The sequence below is a fragment of the Salarias fasciatus genome, chromosome 23 (genome assembly GCF_902148845.1).
Source record: "Salarias fasciatus chromosome 23, fSalaFa1.1, whole genome shotgun sequence".
Taxonomy (NCBI): Eukaryota; Metazoa; Chordata; class Actinopteri; order Blenniiformes; family Blenniidae; genus Salarias; species Salarias fasciatus.
In genome coordinates this window covers 36,178,580-36,193,215 of record NC_043766.1, presented here as the reverse complement: position 1 = coordinate 36,193,215, position 14,636 = coordinate 36,178,580, and the positions used below count along the sequence as shown (strand labels likewise).

Here is a 14,636-nt window from a genome sequence, read left to right as displayed (position 1 = left end):
CTATACTGACACTGACAGCATAATTTACCCCCTGAAGGACGGTGACACGCCTCTTGAGCTGGGTAATTATCTGGGGGATTTAACGGATGAGCTCTCGGGTGACACCATTTCTGAATTTGTGGCGGCAGGTCCCAAGACTTATGCGTATCAGACAAAAAATGCTAAAAAGGTGGTGATGAAAGTGAAAGGGATTACTCAGACTCGAGACTTTTCTGACAAAGTCAGCTTTGACAGTGTGAGGGAGCTGGTGGAGGGCTATCTCAGATTCCAAAGGAGTGATTCGATTGACATTCCTCAGCAAAACATCACCAGAGACAAAAGGGGGTTTCTGCTGAAAAATTCTTCATTCACGAAAAAGCTTCGCATCGTTTACGACAAACGTAAGCTCTCCCAGGATGGCACTTTGGTACCGTTCGGTTATTAGTAAATAACCTGATCTCGTTGCTGTTGTTGATGATTTTTTTTTTTTAATGAAATGTCAGACTTTACCGCAATTGAGGAAATTGATTTTGATCCTTGATTTTGTACGCCTTTTTCATGTTTAATCGTAGTTCCGAGCGGCTCTGGGAAATCATTTTTTGTAAAAAGTGTTTTGCAAGATCATGAACATGCAATGGACCGAAAACCGGATAATATTGTGTGGATTTATACTTCATTTCAACCTTTGTATGCTGAGCTGCAGAAGACCAATAAAAACATAACGTTTGTGAAAGGACTGCCTGAATCATTCGAAGATGAGACCCTGTTTCCTCCTGATAAGCAACATCTGGTGGTATGAGATGATGTGATTTTAGAGGCTTCAGATCATCCTGATGTGGTGCGGATTTTTACTCAGTACAGACACCATAAACAGATGTCCGTATTCATGCTGACACAAAATGTGTTTCATCAAGGTAAATACTCACGTACAATCAGTCTTAATTCAAACTATTTTGTCTTATTCAAGAACCCGCGTGACAAGCTTCAGATGAAAACATTAGCTCATCAGATCTTTCCATCACAAAAACCTTTTTCCGGGCGAGTTTTGACGATGCTACAAAGGACCCTCACGGGTATTTAATCATCGACCTGACACACAGCTGTCCAGAACAGTACAGACTTAGGACGGGTGTACTGCCTAACCAGTGGCCTGCGGTTTATATTCCAAAAAACAAATAAGACGACATGTCGGCGTGATTAAAAAATAACACTCCCTTTCTGAAAGCTCTGTATTATGCCACACCTAAGAAGCGGAAGGATATTTTAAAGGACTGGCCGAAATCGCTCTCAATCTGTTAAAAGGGAACATTCCTCTCTCTCGCTGTCAATTTAAAAAACTCCAGAGACATAAAAACTTGCTGAGACAGCTGGCTGATAGAAAGATCAGTCTAAAGCGGAAACGCAGCGTTTTGCAAACGGGTGGTTTTCTTCTACCTCTACTAACTACAGCCATTCCTCTCCTGGGAAACTTGATAGGAGGCTTGATCAATAAACGCAATTGAAAATGCAGAAAATGTATCTCGTGTCACCTCATCAACTAAACCGCCTGACTCACACAGCTTCAAACGCGTCTGATGCACATGCATCTTCCACCAGCAGCAGCAGCAGCATGCGGCAGAATGCCGAACAAGACTTGGATTTCAAAATGAGGCAAATATTACAAGAAAGAGGACTTAGCGCCTATCAAAAAATTAAAAAGTACAACACTCTGTTGCAGCGTTACCTTAACCTGGTCAGACAGGGAGAAAATGAACTCCATTCTCTGACTCTAACACTGCCTCCTGAGGAGGGATCTGACAGACAAGCTAATGAGCTGAAAAGATCAGAAGAGGAGGAGGAGGAGAAGCAAGAGGGAATGCAGGAGATATTAACAAACCTACTTACCCGTGATCACAAAAATGCAGAGTATGTTTTAAATAAGTTATCGGAGACCGACAGCGGCTGGAGTTCCAGAGGAGAGTTTATCTATCGAGGTAAATCGTGAAAGGGTTCTCATGTGATTGATATGGTGAAAACAGCTGCGTATAAGAAACCCCCAAAGTCACAGCCAAGAGGGTGGAAGCTGTTTCTTGAGACATTATCTGAGCTGAATGTCTCTGAGAGTGCGGTGTCTAACCCTTTCGCTCGTGAGCAAATTAGAGTTCTCAAAAACCAAACGCATACAGACTATGATGACATGCTGTCTTCACAATCCTCACCGAGTACCGAGATGAGAAAGAAGAAGAAGAAAAAGTCTAAGAAGAGAAATATTCCATGGATCAACTTCACACCGTGATTTAAATAACACCATTACCAGAGTTTTCTTTGGGTTTTTTTTTTTTTTTTTGTCTTTTAGAATTTTATTGACGTGAATAAAGTAAAATGAATGAGATACAGAGTCTGATTTTTTTTTCACAAAAGCAAAGCAATACAATTCATATTTTATAACAATCTCTAAACATTTGTAACGTACATGCGAGTTGATGTGGAGAAGAAGGAGAAGCAGTGATGCATCGTTGAAATTTCATAACAAACTTTCTCACCAAAACATCATTATGTATCACACTGTTTGTGTAGCGAGCTAGCACTTGTTTGTAAGACAAACCACTGGCTCTATGACACAGGTAAAAGACACAGTGATGCCCGCAGATGGTAGACAGCTCGTGTTGGAGTTGACGGGTGTGATAAATGATGTTTCTCGTCCCACCATAATTTTCCAGAAAACGAAGGATGCTTTTCGGATAATAATGGTTGTCAGGACTTAATCCGAAGGAGTCGAAATAGGTGGAAACCCCTCCTTTTTCCAGCATGATTGCTAACCAGTGTTCAACGGGTAGATAGTGAGGGTGGGTGTTTACGATATAATACGCTGGTAGCTTTGACGGGGGATGGTTCTGTAATTCATCTGAAGCCCAGACACCGCAGAACGTGTCACCCAGCAGATGGTTCATGAGTATTTCCAGTTCAGCCGTGTTCATCCTTTTATTCAGTAATAATCCACCAGCACCTGTCGTTTCGAATTGATCTCGAGGATAGTATCGTACGCTGCGTAAACCACCAGAGTCTCTGTATGCGGTAAGGGGACCCTGAATCTCATCTCCAGTCTTAAAGTCCCGCTTGAAATGGGGTTCAGAGCTTCCACGTCCTCGTCAGGGTTTAGATTAAAAACAAATAAGCTATAGCCGTTTTCAAAATCGTCCCTGTCGATGCACAGAGGTAAATCTTTCAGGTGTCTCCCGGTGGCGGTGTACAGATTGTAAAACTCTCTGACCGAAATGCTTTGGTCAAATTGTGGCTGGAAAGCTTTCGAAGGGATCTGTCTCCCATCCTGACAGAGAGCTAGATATTCGACATCGCAGTGTTGAAAATCGAACGGGTACATGTCCCTCCGCCCAGTAAATGCGTTATGGTTGACCAACCCTAGAACCACGTATTTAGGCATCGCCCCCAGGAAAAGATTCTCCTGATTGCATACTCTCGAGTTTTGTGGAATCGAGTAAGTTTTCACATTGATTCTGGATATCGGGTAGAGCGCGTTACCTTTCATCAGGGCCGCTGCATGTCCCAGACGCACTGCTGGGGAGACTGTGACCTTTTTCACAAACAGAGAGGCGCCCAGTATTTTTAATTTGAAATCAGAATTGTTCGGAGCCATTAAACAGAATGCATCACTGCCTCTGGTCAGCTTGATCCGCATGTCTACGCTGTTTAATAACAACCGTTCGCAAAAAAAAAAATGTCGGCGTGTAGAGGGCCCATCACGTGAAACTCGCTAGAAGCTGCACTAAATTTTGCCTTCTCGACCAGGCCTCTGTTGGGGCTATCAGCACCAATGTTGATAGAATTCATAGCCCTGGAAGTATCTTTGTAAAAGGTAACCTGCTGTGAACTGGCTTTTCAGAGATGCGTCTGAAAAGTTCAGCAGGGTTTCGATGATGGCTCTGTACGGATGAGTAGCGCTGGATTGAGAAATGAGTCTGTCACCCAGGGTCACATCCACCTGTGAGAAGATGGTGTTGATGAGGTCGTTAATCACCCCGACACCCGCATCCCGAGCCAGATTCGTCCCGTCCCCGTTAACAATCTGCAATCGTAGATGAAGGATGGTGTTGGCGAGATCCAAATCCCCATCGCCGGGGATAAAAAATTCAATGGGACCACCGTCTGTCAGTGCAGATATTGGCATAACCTCCAGATACTGACTCTGCTCGATAGAAAACTGTGTAGCCGGAGCACCAAATAAGTCCAGCTCTGACATGGTGCATTCTTGTGATTTTGTATGCAAAAGAGCCATGGTTAGGAGAATATGTCGTCGGACCTCCTTCTCTTTGGAGCTCTTCTCTGCACTGATTTCTTGCTCCCTTTTGTTTTCTGCTTTTTACACGTTGCTAAACGACGCCCCGACGGTCGTTTTCCAGGTCTGCGTGCGAGAAGCATGAGTCCGGTTCCTGGTTCCGAGTCACGCATCTCACGACGTGTCCGACAACATCAGAAGCGAAGTTTTTAGCCGCCGATTTTAAATGAGGCCTCACAATGGCGAATCCTCTCTTGAACAGAGGTGTAACAAAATGAAATAATTTTGAAAACATTGACCCTATCCCTCTACCGTACATCATAGGGGCTCCATTAAATCCTAGTAAATCTCCTCCCACCTGATTTTCAAAATAATTCACAAACCTGTAAATGTCAGGTTTAGAGTATAGCCGTGTCATTTTTTTTTTTTTTTTTTTCCCCGTGATACAGTTTTATAATCAAAAAAATCGGAGCAACACCTCACAACGAACAGTTACCCTCATAGGATGTCTGGTACTGAGCGATATCTTTGCGGGTTGAAGAGTTATATAGACTGGTTTTTGGGTAGCGGGTCTAAAGTGAAGCGTAACAATAGATTTATCAAAGCTGAAGTTTGCTGGTTTGTTTTGATCCGTTTTTATCTGTACCTCGATATTTTCAATATGCTGCTTGGCCACTGGTAAATAATAGGCTGGGTTGAAGTGCTGTGTGACAAACTCTCCGAATGTACCCTGGATCTCAACGCTTCTCAAAAGCGGAGCGTAAACATCCCCTACCAGCTGCGGGCAAACCACATCGCTATAACAGTAAAGATGATAAAAACCCGCCTTTAAATCTATGGGATAGGGTGCTGTCTTCTCCTCAAAATTGAACCATTCTCTGGCTTTGAGTCCGATCATGTAGGACAGAGGTGGGTAGAAACATACGTGGATTTTACCACTCGCCGGGAAATCAAATTTCTTCAGGTTGTGATTAAATACGGGAACAATATCAGCATTCACTTGTTTAAATTGGGCTTCCCGCTCCAGCTTGAATGGGTGTACGGTGTTGAAATGTCCTCCCTGAAAATAATGACGAGAAACTTTGCTCTCTGTCCCAGGTTCTCGAGGCTTCTGCCTCCAGTCAAAGTAAGCCTTTTCTTGAGGTACGTTATACCATGTATGTGGATTGGAAATCTCTGTTAAAGCAACCTCCCATTCTTCTATTAAGTCAATGTGTTACGCTAAATCTACACGGAAACTGTCGCTCTTATTATCTTTGAAAACTTCCAAGCTGGCGTTGGAGGGTAGAGTGATGTAAAACCCCTCATCCCTCGAACCGTACATGATGGAATGATGGTCTGTGTAAGCGGGTGAGGTTTTTATATATCTTTTAAATCTGCGGCCTTCACCCAGCTGTTGAATTTTTCAGGCCGGTTTTTCCACCGCACCAAGACCTGCTTTTCCCCTCTTACGGTACGTTTATTCAGAATTTCTTCTACGTGATATGTCCTTTCTCCAGCCATATCCACTTTCTGAAGCTCATAGAATGAACCTTCGATCACTTCGCCGTCGTAATCTTTGAGTTTATATACCGTCGGAGTACGCGGAATGCATTCTGACACCGTAAATACTTCATCTGTGAAACTCTGTTCGTATTTTTTATCGAAGACTCCTTGCAACTTGGATATTCTGACAACATCGCCTACCTTAAATCCTGTCTTTTTTTTTTTCTTTTGTCTCGTGGTGTAGGCGTACCGTACAAATTGTCACATCAACCGGGCGCATTTTTATACTGCTGTGGTAAGGTATACCTTTTTACTAAGTCTGGCAGGACTTCCACATATCGTCTAGTGTTCTTAGCAGTGAAATATCTCCACATTCTGGTCTTTAACGTTCGGTTAAATCTTTCAACCACGCAGGCTTTTAGATCACTGGCTGTAACAAAATGTATGATGTTGTGTTTCCTCATCAGAATCTCAAAACTTTTGTTGAAAAATTCTCTTCCCGCATCAGATTTTTCAGGCGTCTGGCTCTCGCGAAAGACGGATTCGAAGGCAGACACCACCTCAGCCGCGGTCTTCTTTCTCGTTTTTTTTTTCTTCTTCTTCTTTTAATCCAAGTCTTTAGTCTTTGATCCGAGTCTCTAGTCTTTCATCCAAGTCTCTAGTCTTTCATCCAAGTCTCTTGTCTTTGATCCAAGTCTTTAGTCTTTGATCCGAGTCTCTAGTCTATGATCCAAGTCTTTAGTCTTTGCTCCAAGTCTCTAGTCTATGATCCAAGTCTTTAGTCTTTGCTCCAAGTCTCTAGTCTTTGATCTGAGTCTTATTTTTTTTTCTTTTTTTTTTTCCTTTCGCGGTCTACTTTCTCAAAGCTCGCACGTATGCTAATTTGGAAAAAACATCGATGACCGTGAGTAAATAACTATACCCATCATTTTCATCGGCTAACGCCCGCATATTGCAAAGGTCTGCCTGAAATTGTTTTAGAGGTCTTGTAACAAAAACTCTGTTCCTTGGAAAATGTATCCTAGCCGGTTTATGCAGAGTATAGGTGTCTTGAGATGATGAAAAGTCTTTCACATCTTCCACCCTAACTTTCTTTCCCGTCTCATCTTGAACCGCTTTATGAAGCAGCTCTACCCCACCGAAACTACCAGGATGACTCGGCTTGTAATATAACCTCTTCATAACACGTTTCTCCGCCATCTCTAAGTACAATTTAAATTCAACCCCCTCTAACCGTCTGTCTTGCTCCTACTCATCCCTTCAGATGTGTCAACACCTAACCCGTCGTAAAAACTTCAAAAGACCTCAGAAGGAAGGAAGTTGGGGGGGGGGGGGGGGGGGGGGGGGGGGGGGACACAAACGCTGGGCAAATGGTGGACAAATGGTGAGGGGAGGGGTTTATTGGGGGGCCATAAATCTTTCACTTTGACATATAATGTAGTAGAAAGTTTTTTCCTGTCAGTAACCTGCTGCTGAGAACTACAGCCTCACCAGGCTGAAATCAGTAGAATCTGATGGAGGCAATAATATCTTCAGCCTGTATGGAGGATTTATTGGAGACTGCATGTTTCCTTCTGTCACTGATGAATGAATGAACTCCGAACTCTTGAAAAGATACTGTGTATGGCCTACCTGAACATACAATACTGCTCCTCACAACAGCAGTACAGTTACACAGCAGATTGAGTATATAGTATAAATGTGTGTTGACACTGTATTGGGGACTCATAAATGACCGGAAGCATATTTTGATGACTCTTTTGTCTGCTTCACAAAAAGACTAGGCCACAGACCAGAGGCCTCCGCTCGCGGGACTGTATCATGCAAAATTCACTTTTTGTATGTTTTAACCTTGTTATATAGTTATGTACTCAGCAAAAACACCCCCAAAGCATTTTTTTCCTTTGTGCCTGTGTGTTTGAGCTTTCCTCGTTGTTCTGCTGCTCAGAGAGGCAGCCCCTCCCATACCCGTGAAATTGCTCTGTTAACCCATAGTGACATCACTAGGAGAAGATGGCTCCCCTGAGCCCGAAAGTGATAAATTAAGCCATACATTAGTCATTTAATATTAATTACCAAACCAGAACACCCTGGTACTTTAATTCTCCAGGAGCATGGTTTTAGCTTTGTTTTTTTGCCAGATATTGCACCAAATGAATTCAGTGTGTTGCAACATAAATAAATCTGTGCCAGTAGCATCTATAGTAATTCTGACTATCCATCCATCCATTTTCAACCGCTTAACCGGGGCCGGGTCGCGGGGGCAGCAGTCTCAGCAGGGATGCCCAGACTTCCCTGTCCCCAGACACTTCCTCCAGCTCCTCTGGGAGGATCCCGAGGTGTTCCCAGGCCAGCCGAGAGACATAGTCTCTCCAGCGTGTTGTGGGTTTTCCCCGGGGTCTCCTCCCAGTGGGACATGCCCGGAACACCTCCCTAGGGAGGCGTCCAGGAGGCATCCTAAACAGATGTCCGAGCCACCTCAGCTGGTTCCTCTCGATGTGGAGGAGTAGCGGCTCTACTCCAAGCTCCTCCCTGTTGACTGAGCTCCTCACCCTATCTCTAAGGGAGCGCCCAGCCACCCTACGAAGGAAACTCATTTCAGCCGCTTGTATCCGGGATCTTGTCCTTTCGGTCATGACCCAAAGCTCATGACCATAGGTGAGGGCAGGCATGTGGATTGACCAGTAAATCGAGAGCTTCGCCTTTTGGCTCAACTCTTTCTTCACCATGACAGACCGATACAACAATTACAATTCTGAGTAAGAATTAGTAATTCTGCACTGGGTGGAAATACAGGTTGTCAGCTTTCAAATGAGACCCCAACCATGCATGTTTTCCAAACAGTCCAAGAACAGTATTCAATTTACTTTCTATACATGTTCAGCAGAAATTTTGGGCGGAAATTGTCTGTACTTTAAAAGGTTAACTGAGAGAGTGTCCCAGACTGAGACCTCAGGATTTGAAAGGAAAAGCAACATTTCATCTGCATCTCCAGAGTGGGAAAAGGGGAAAATACATGCCACTAATCTAGTGAATCATGGACATTTTTTTGATAAACTGTTCTCCTAATTCAAATCTTTTCAGCTTATCACTCAAGCCTCACTCAACTCTCTATCAAACCTCTTTTTCCTCATCTGACAGAGTAAGAAGCCAACGTCACATCTGTGAGGTATACTGTTCAACAATATCATTCTCCCATGAGTTCAAAAATATCCTCCTGATAAATCCTGTTTGATCATCAACTGGGGATATTTTGAAGAACATCTCAATCCCCATGAGGAGCTCCTGTTGTGTGTCCATACCTGAGAGTCTCCAGTGAGCAGTGTGGATCCTCCACTGCCGCTGACAGCTCCTTCACTCCTGAGTCTCCTGGATGGTTGTAGCTCAGGTCCAGCTCTTTCAGTTTTGAAGACTTGGATCTCACAGCTGAGACCAGAGAAGCACAGCCTTCCTCTGAGACCAGACACCCTGACAGACTGGAGACACAAACATGGCTGCATCAAGTCAAGAAGGAAGAAGGAAGATCCTCCACATGATCAAGCAGCAGCTGGATCCTGACCTGAGAGCTTCCAGTTTACAGTGAGGACTCTCCAGTCCAAGAGACAGATGCTTCACTCCTGAATCCTGCAGGTCGTTGTTACTCAGGTCCAGATGTGTCAGACTGGAGGACTGAGAGCTGAGAAGTGAGGACAGAGCTCCACAGCTTCTCTCTGACAGACCACAGCTGCTCAACCTGAAGAAGAAGCAACAATGAAAACCACATCAATGTTTGTCATGGACTCAGTTCTACATCTCTGACTTGGAGCATCCCAAACACACTGGCCCTCATTTATCAATCCCTCTTTGAAACAAGTGCAAATCTGAGAGGTGGCCTCATTGTACAACAGGGCTCATGGGATATTTACACAATTTTCTATCCTCACTGATGTTTGTGCAAATGATCAGGTGTTGATAAATGCACCAGCTGAAATCAATCTTCATTAACATGTTACGCTCTGAAATATTCATGGTTCAGAAGCCCTGCCCACTGAGGTCAAACACAGAAAAAATCTTGGCAAAAAAAAGAAAACTTTTCTGAGCTGGAAATTGATCCTCTCAGGTCTGAGGTGGAGGTAAATCAGGAGGAGCTCTTTGGAAGACTAAAAACTGGCATTAAAGGAGAATAGAAAGACACTGCCTGGAGGAGGATCACGGCAGCAGTGAACAGCGTCGCCTGTACGAACGGACACCGGCTGAGGTCTGAACAGATTAAAGGTTCATTAATTTAACTCTAATATTAAAAACGTTTTTACACAGCTGTCAGGCAGCCACTGCTGCTGGCGGCTTTAATCGGACTAGTTTGCATTCCTTGGAGAGCGCAGTGAGGTACATTGGTGAATTTAGATGATTGTGAAAAGTTTGTTATAAGGATCCGATTGCACTGTGGAATGTTTATTTAAAAAGTTAATTTTTTGTTTGTATATATATATATATATATATATATATATATATATATATATATATATATATATATATATGCTTTTAAAACAGTTTTACGGTGCCATAAGGGGTGCATCTCGATGGCAATAAAGAAAAACCTTACACATCTGCTCTCACGCCTCGTCGATCCGAGTTCTGCTACAAAGTGTATTTACATTTCAGTAGCGGTTCTTCAGGCCCTGTCTCCTCCATTCAGCCCCAGTGGAGGCTTTGCTGGTTCCCTGGTTCATCAGTTCCTCTCGTTACACCGGCAAATCAAAAGTCAATCCATCGGCCAATGTAATATTGTGTAAAACTGCACAGGCCAAATAATTGTCACAGATCTTTTCGGAGCTAAACAGCAACGCTCCCGCACTGTGTCAAGACAAAGACACCTGCCCCTCAGCAGTCTGAAGCGCCAGCTCCGCAGGAATATGTGTGCGTCTTTGTACACTAGCTGTTAAAACTGGCAGGGTGGACCAGCGGGGTTATTGAAATTGAAAATCCTTCCTTAATCCCACAAGGGGAAATTTTATCAGATATTCTGTAAGGGCATGATTTTATTTTTTATTCTTTTACTTTTGAATCTGCACTGAATATGTGCTGCTTGTGCGTTATGACTTGTTTGAGGTTTAATTAATAATTATTTTAATGTTCCACCAGCTTTTGCTGTGTTGCACCGCAAATCCGCACTGACTCAAACTTGTGTACATGATGTCAGACCTGTCATGAGATTTCATCTTTCCATACGATCACGAGCATATTGATGAATGCTGACCCTGTCCTTCATATGGCCGTATGCCCGTGTGCTGCCATTCGTTCCTTTGTTAAATGAGGGCCACTGAGTGGAGAATGTAAAGCTGTGACTCTCCAGCTGAAGTCACACTGGAAACTTTATTTTGTGGTTTTACTTCCTGGATAATAGTAGAGAAAATATACAATTCTGTAGTATTCCATTCAGATATTCTACAGATGTGAGGAGGACAATAGAGAGCGGTGAATAAAATCTAATGATTATGTTAGAACCTGAGACTCTTCAGTGTGCAATTTGGATCCTCCACTGCAGCTGAGAGCAACTTCACTCCTGAATCCTGCAGGTCGTTGTTACTCAGGTCCAGATGTGTCAGAATGGAGGACTGAGAGCTGAGAACTGAGGACAGAGCTCCACAGCTTCTTTCTGACAGACCACAGCTGCTCAACCTGAAGGAGAAGCAACAATGAAAGTGAAAACCACATCAGTGTTTGTCAAGGACAAAGTTTTTAGGCTCAAAAATAGTTTACAGATGTTAATGAATGTTTTTAGATAATTTCAGAATTTCTGTTTGTTTGTCAAGTTTGTGGTTACAAAGTTTGTACTGATGAAGTGCTGATAAAGTTACTTGGAACCAATAGTTTGTAACTGATTTGTGATCACTTCTCCAAGAAAAGAATCCTGGTACTTGGCTGATTATTTTCAAAAGTGATTAGTTGCTTTATTGCTTTACTTATTTTTCAAACACATGATGCACTACATGAATACATTGTAAAGCAATGGCCATAGAGAAGTGAAATACTTAAAAGCTTTAGAGTCCACAGTGGAAATGGGAAACATGTCCTCAACAATATAAACACTGATGATCTTCTTTAGTTAATTTCCCATTGTCTTTTTACTTGAAAACACAAAACATCACAACTTTCACTGATGATCTCATTTACAACAAAAGCACCCACCAAACATCTGACGTATTGGACCTTTTTTTGACGTCATAATGACGTTCAGGATTTGTACGTCATCCAAAGACCAAATCTAGACGTTAGCAGAATGTACAAAATAGATCCAAGATTCAGACGTCATCATTGGATGTTTCAATGTATCAGCCTCGAAATATATAAATGAGGCATTTGCAAAATTTTATTCAGACCTATATATTTCCAAGTGTGCGCAAGATGCTTTAAAACATACTATTGCCAAAGATAGACAGGGAATCAGGAAGAGGTCTGGGAGGACCTATTACTTTGACTGAGGCACAAGAAGCCATGAAATCATTGAATCCTGGTAAGTCCCCAGGTCTCTTTTATTTGCTATTGTTATTTAGCCTCTTGCTATATGACTGTGCTCAGAGGAAAGATTTAAAGGTATCACGAGATAAGGGGTTGCCCATAAAGTGTGTCTTTGTGTAGAATAGAGCTGGGATTTCTGGCTCTTTGAAGGGAGCCGGCTCCTCATTTGAAAGAGCCGTTCAAAAGACTGGCTCCCTGACGAACGTCACGTGACTCTATTAGAGACATCAGCCTCATTAGTGTCGAGTCAACCCTTACTTTCTGACAACTGACACGGTTACTGTCAGTTATGAGTTGTTATCTGGTGCTTTAATTTGTTTAATGACAGATTTAAGAGATGCTTTTTTCTGATACACATTACATTGTGGCTGACCTTGCATGCTGTTCCCAGAAAAGAGCTTCAAAATGCTGCTACGTATCCTTTAACTGAGCATTTTATGGTGTGTGTGTGTGTGTGTGTGTGTGTGTGTGTGTGTGTGTGTGTGTGTGTGTGTGTGTGTGTGTGTGTTCCATTGCTAAAACCTCTGCTAAAGCGGTCAATCCGGTGTTTCAAATTAACTGGTTTCCTTGTTAACTGCTGACTGACTTCCTTTAGCACTTCCTGCTGCTAGCAGCAGATGTTGAAATCAGACTCATAAAAGGTCCGACATCACTTTTCGTCTGGTTTTTAACATATAGAATGCAGCAGCTAACAAGCGGAGGAGGAGTGTCTCGAAACTGGAGCAGAGCCAGCGTTTTGGAATCAGTGGCTTCTTTTTGGAAGACTGGGTGTCAGGGTTTCTTTCACGTCCCTTGTTGCTGATAGCAGCAACAAGAAGCCAGTGATTCCAAAACAACGGCTGTGCTCCGGTTTCAAGACACTCCTCCGCTAGTTAGCTGCTGTGTTCAGGTGACTGGAGCGAGCTGCGGAAAACTGAAACTCGGTCATTCACATGAAGGCAGCGGTGACAGCTGGACTCAGGAGGGACTCAGGAGACACTCAAGAGACACGTGAAGGATGTGTGGACAATTTGCACAAAGGAACCGCTCTCAGACAGCTGTGATCCAGCTCTCGTCATTCACTTAAAAGAGCCGTTCAAACAAACATCTCGTTCAGTGAATGTCACAGCACTAGTGTAGACTACTTACATTTATATATCTCCGACACTCTTAATTTGCTCACAGTGCTTTTGGATATGCGGGACAGGTATGGCACATTTTCATGCTACAAGCTTAACTACCAAAAAAGTGAGTGGTTGCCTCTTAATCTACTTGTGAATGAAGTTCCTCACTCAGTTGCACCTTTTAAATGGGTGGAAGTTGGTTTAAGATATCTCAATTTTTTTATATCTCCATTTTATATCTCCTTTCTTACTTGACATGCTGAAACAAAACTTTTTATTTTTATTGGAGTGCATTAGAACAGATCTTGATCGCTGGTCTATATTACCACTGTCTCTAGCAGGGCGGGTGAATCTGATCCAAATGCCCATCCTCCCAAAATTTGAGTACCTTTTCCAAAATATTCCCAATTTTCTTACTAAATCCTTTTTTGGTGGACTGGATAAAACAATTTCCTATGGTGTTGAAAGACTGCCAGACTCCGTAGGTCTCTTGTGCAGGTGGCCTTGCTCTACCTAACCTCAGACAATAGTACTGGGCTGCCAACATCCAAAAACATTCATACTGCTTGTGTGATGAGGGTTCTGTGCCTCCTTGGGTACAAATTGATATTGCCTGCTCCAAGTTGGCTATTTCTCCATATGACATATTTGTTTTCTATGAGTGTTGTTGTGGCCGAGTGTTGTTGCAGCTCCTCTTTTCATTTATCTCTGCTTTCCTTCAGTGTTAATCTTTTGTTGGCTTGGTAGGATCCTTACCCTCCTTTTTTATACTTTCAATATTGCCCAAAATACAAGATCAATAGAGGCCAAGGTGTATCACACAAGTCAAGACCCAGGTTCAGACTGTGCAAGGAACAGTACAGAACATCACAGCAGGGTGCAAGATGCTGGCAGAAAAGGCAGACATGGAACCCCATAACCAGGTTGTGGGCATAGTATACAGAAACATCTGTGGAGAGTACAGACTGAAGACTCCAGAGTCTAGATAGGGTACACCCCTGAATGTGAACAATTGAGCCAAGATCCTGTTGCACTTCAAGATTCAGACTGATAAACTGGCAGGGATACTTAGCAGTGCTTTATTTACATCCTCCAGTAGAGATCTTTCTGGTACTTTCTTCTTTAGCCTTGGCAAGCAGGATGTAGTTATGTTCCCAGGACTTCATGATAATCTCTTTCAGGTAAGCTGCTCTCCTGTTGAGTTGTTCTTCTATTGGGGCTTGGTACCCAATCTTCCGTTTAGGGGTGATGCTGTAAACACCCCCATACTGACCTGGGATCCAGACTCCTGGCATATA

General features: G+C 43.0%; 2 protein-coding genes and 1 pseudogene across 2 annotated transcripts in view; all 3 read right to left on the bottom strand.

The window, feature by feature from the left end:
• Positions 1-14,636, bottom strand: part of LOC115382176 (NACHT, LRR and PYD domains-containing protein 3-like) — a 1,518,151-nt gene that overhangs the window by 1,174,387 nt on the left and 329,128 nt on the right. The window lies entirely within an intron of this gene.
• The window catches only part of LOC115382198 (NACHT, LRR and PYD domains-containing protein 3-like), a gene marked incomplete at its 3' end in the record, with an annotated part of 406,576 nt that overhangs the window by 109,881 nt on the left and 282,059 nt on the right, over positions 1-14,636 (bottom strand). The gene's annotated exons all lie outside the window — the stretch shown is intronic.
• The window catches only part of LOC115382173 (NLR family CARD domain-containing protein 3-like), a 61,434-nt pseudogene that overhangs the window by 14,888 nt on the left and 31,910 nt on the right, over positions 1-14,636 (bottom strand).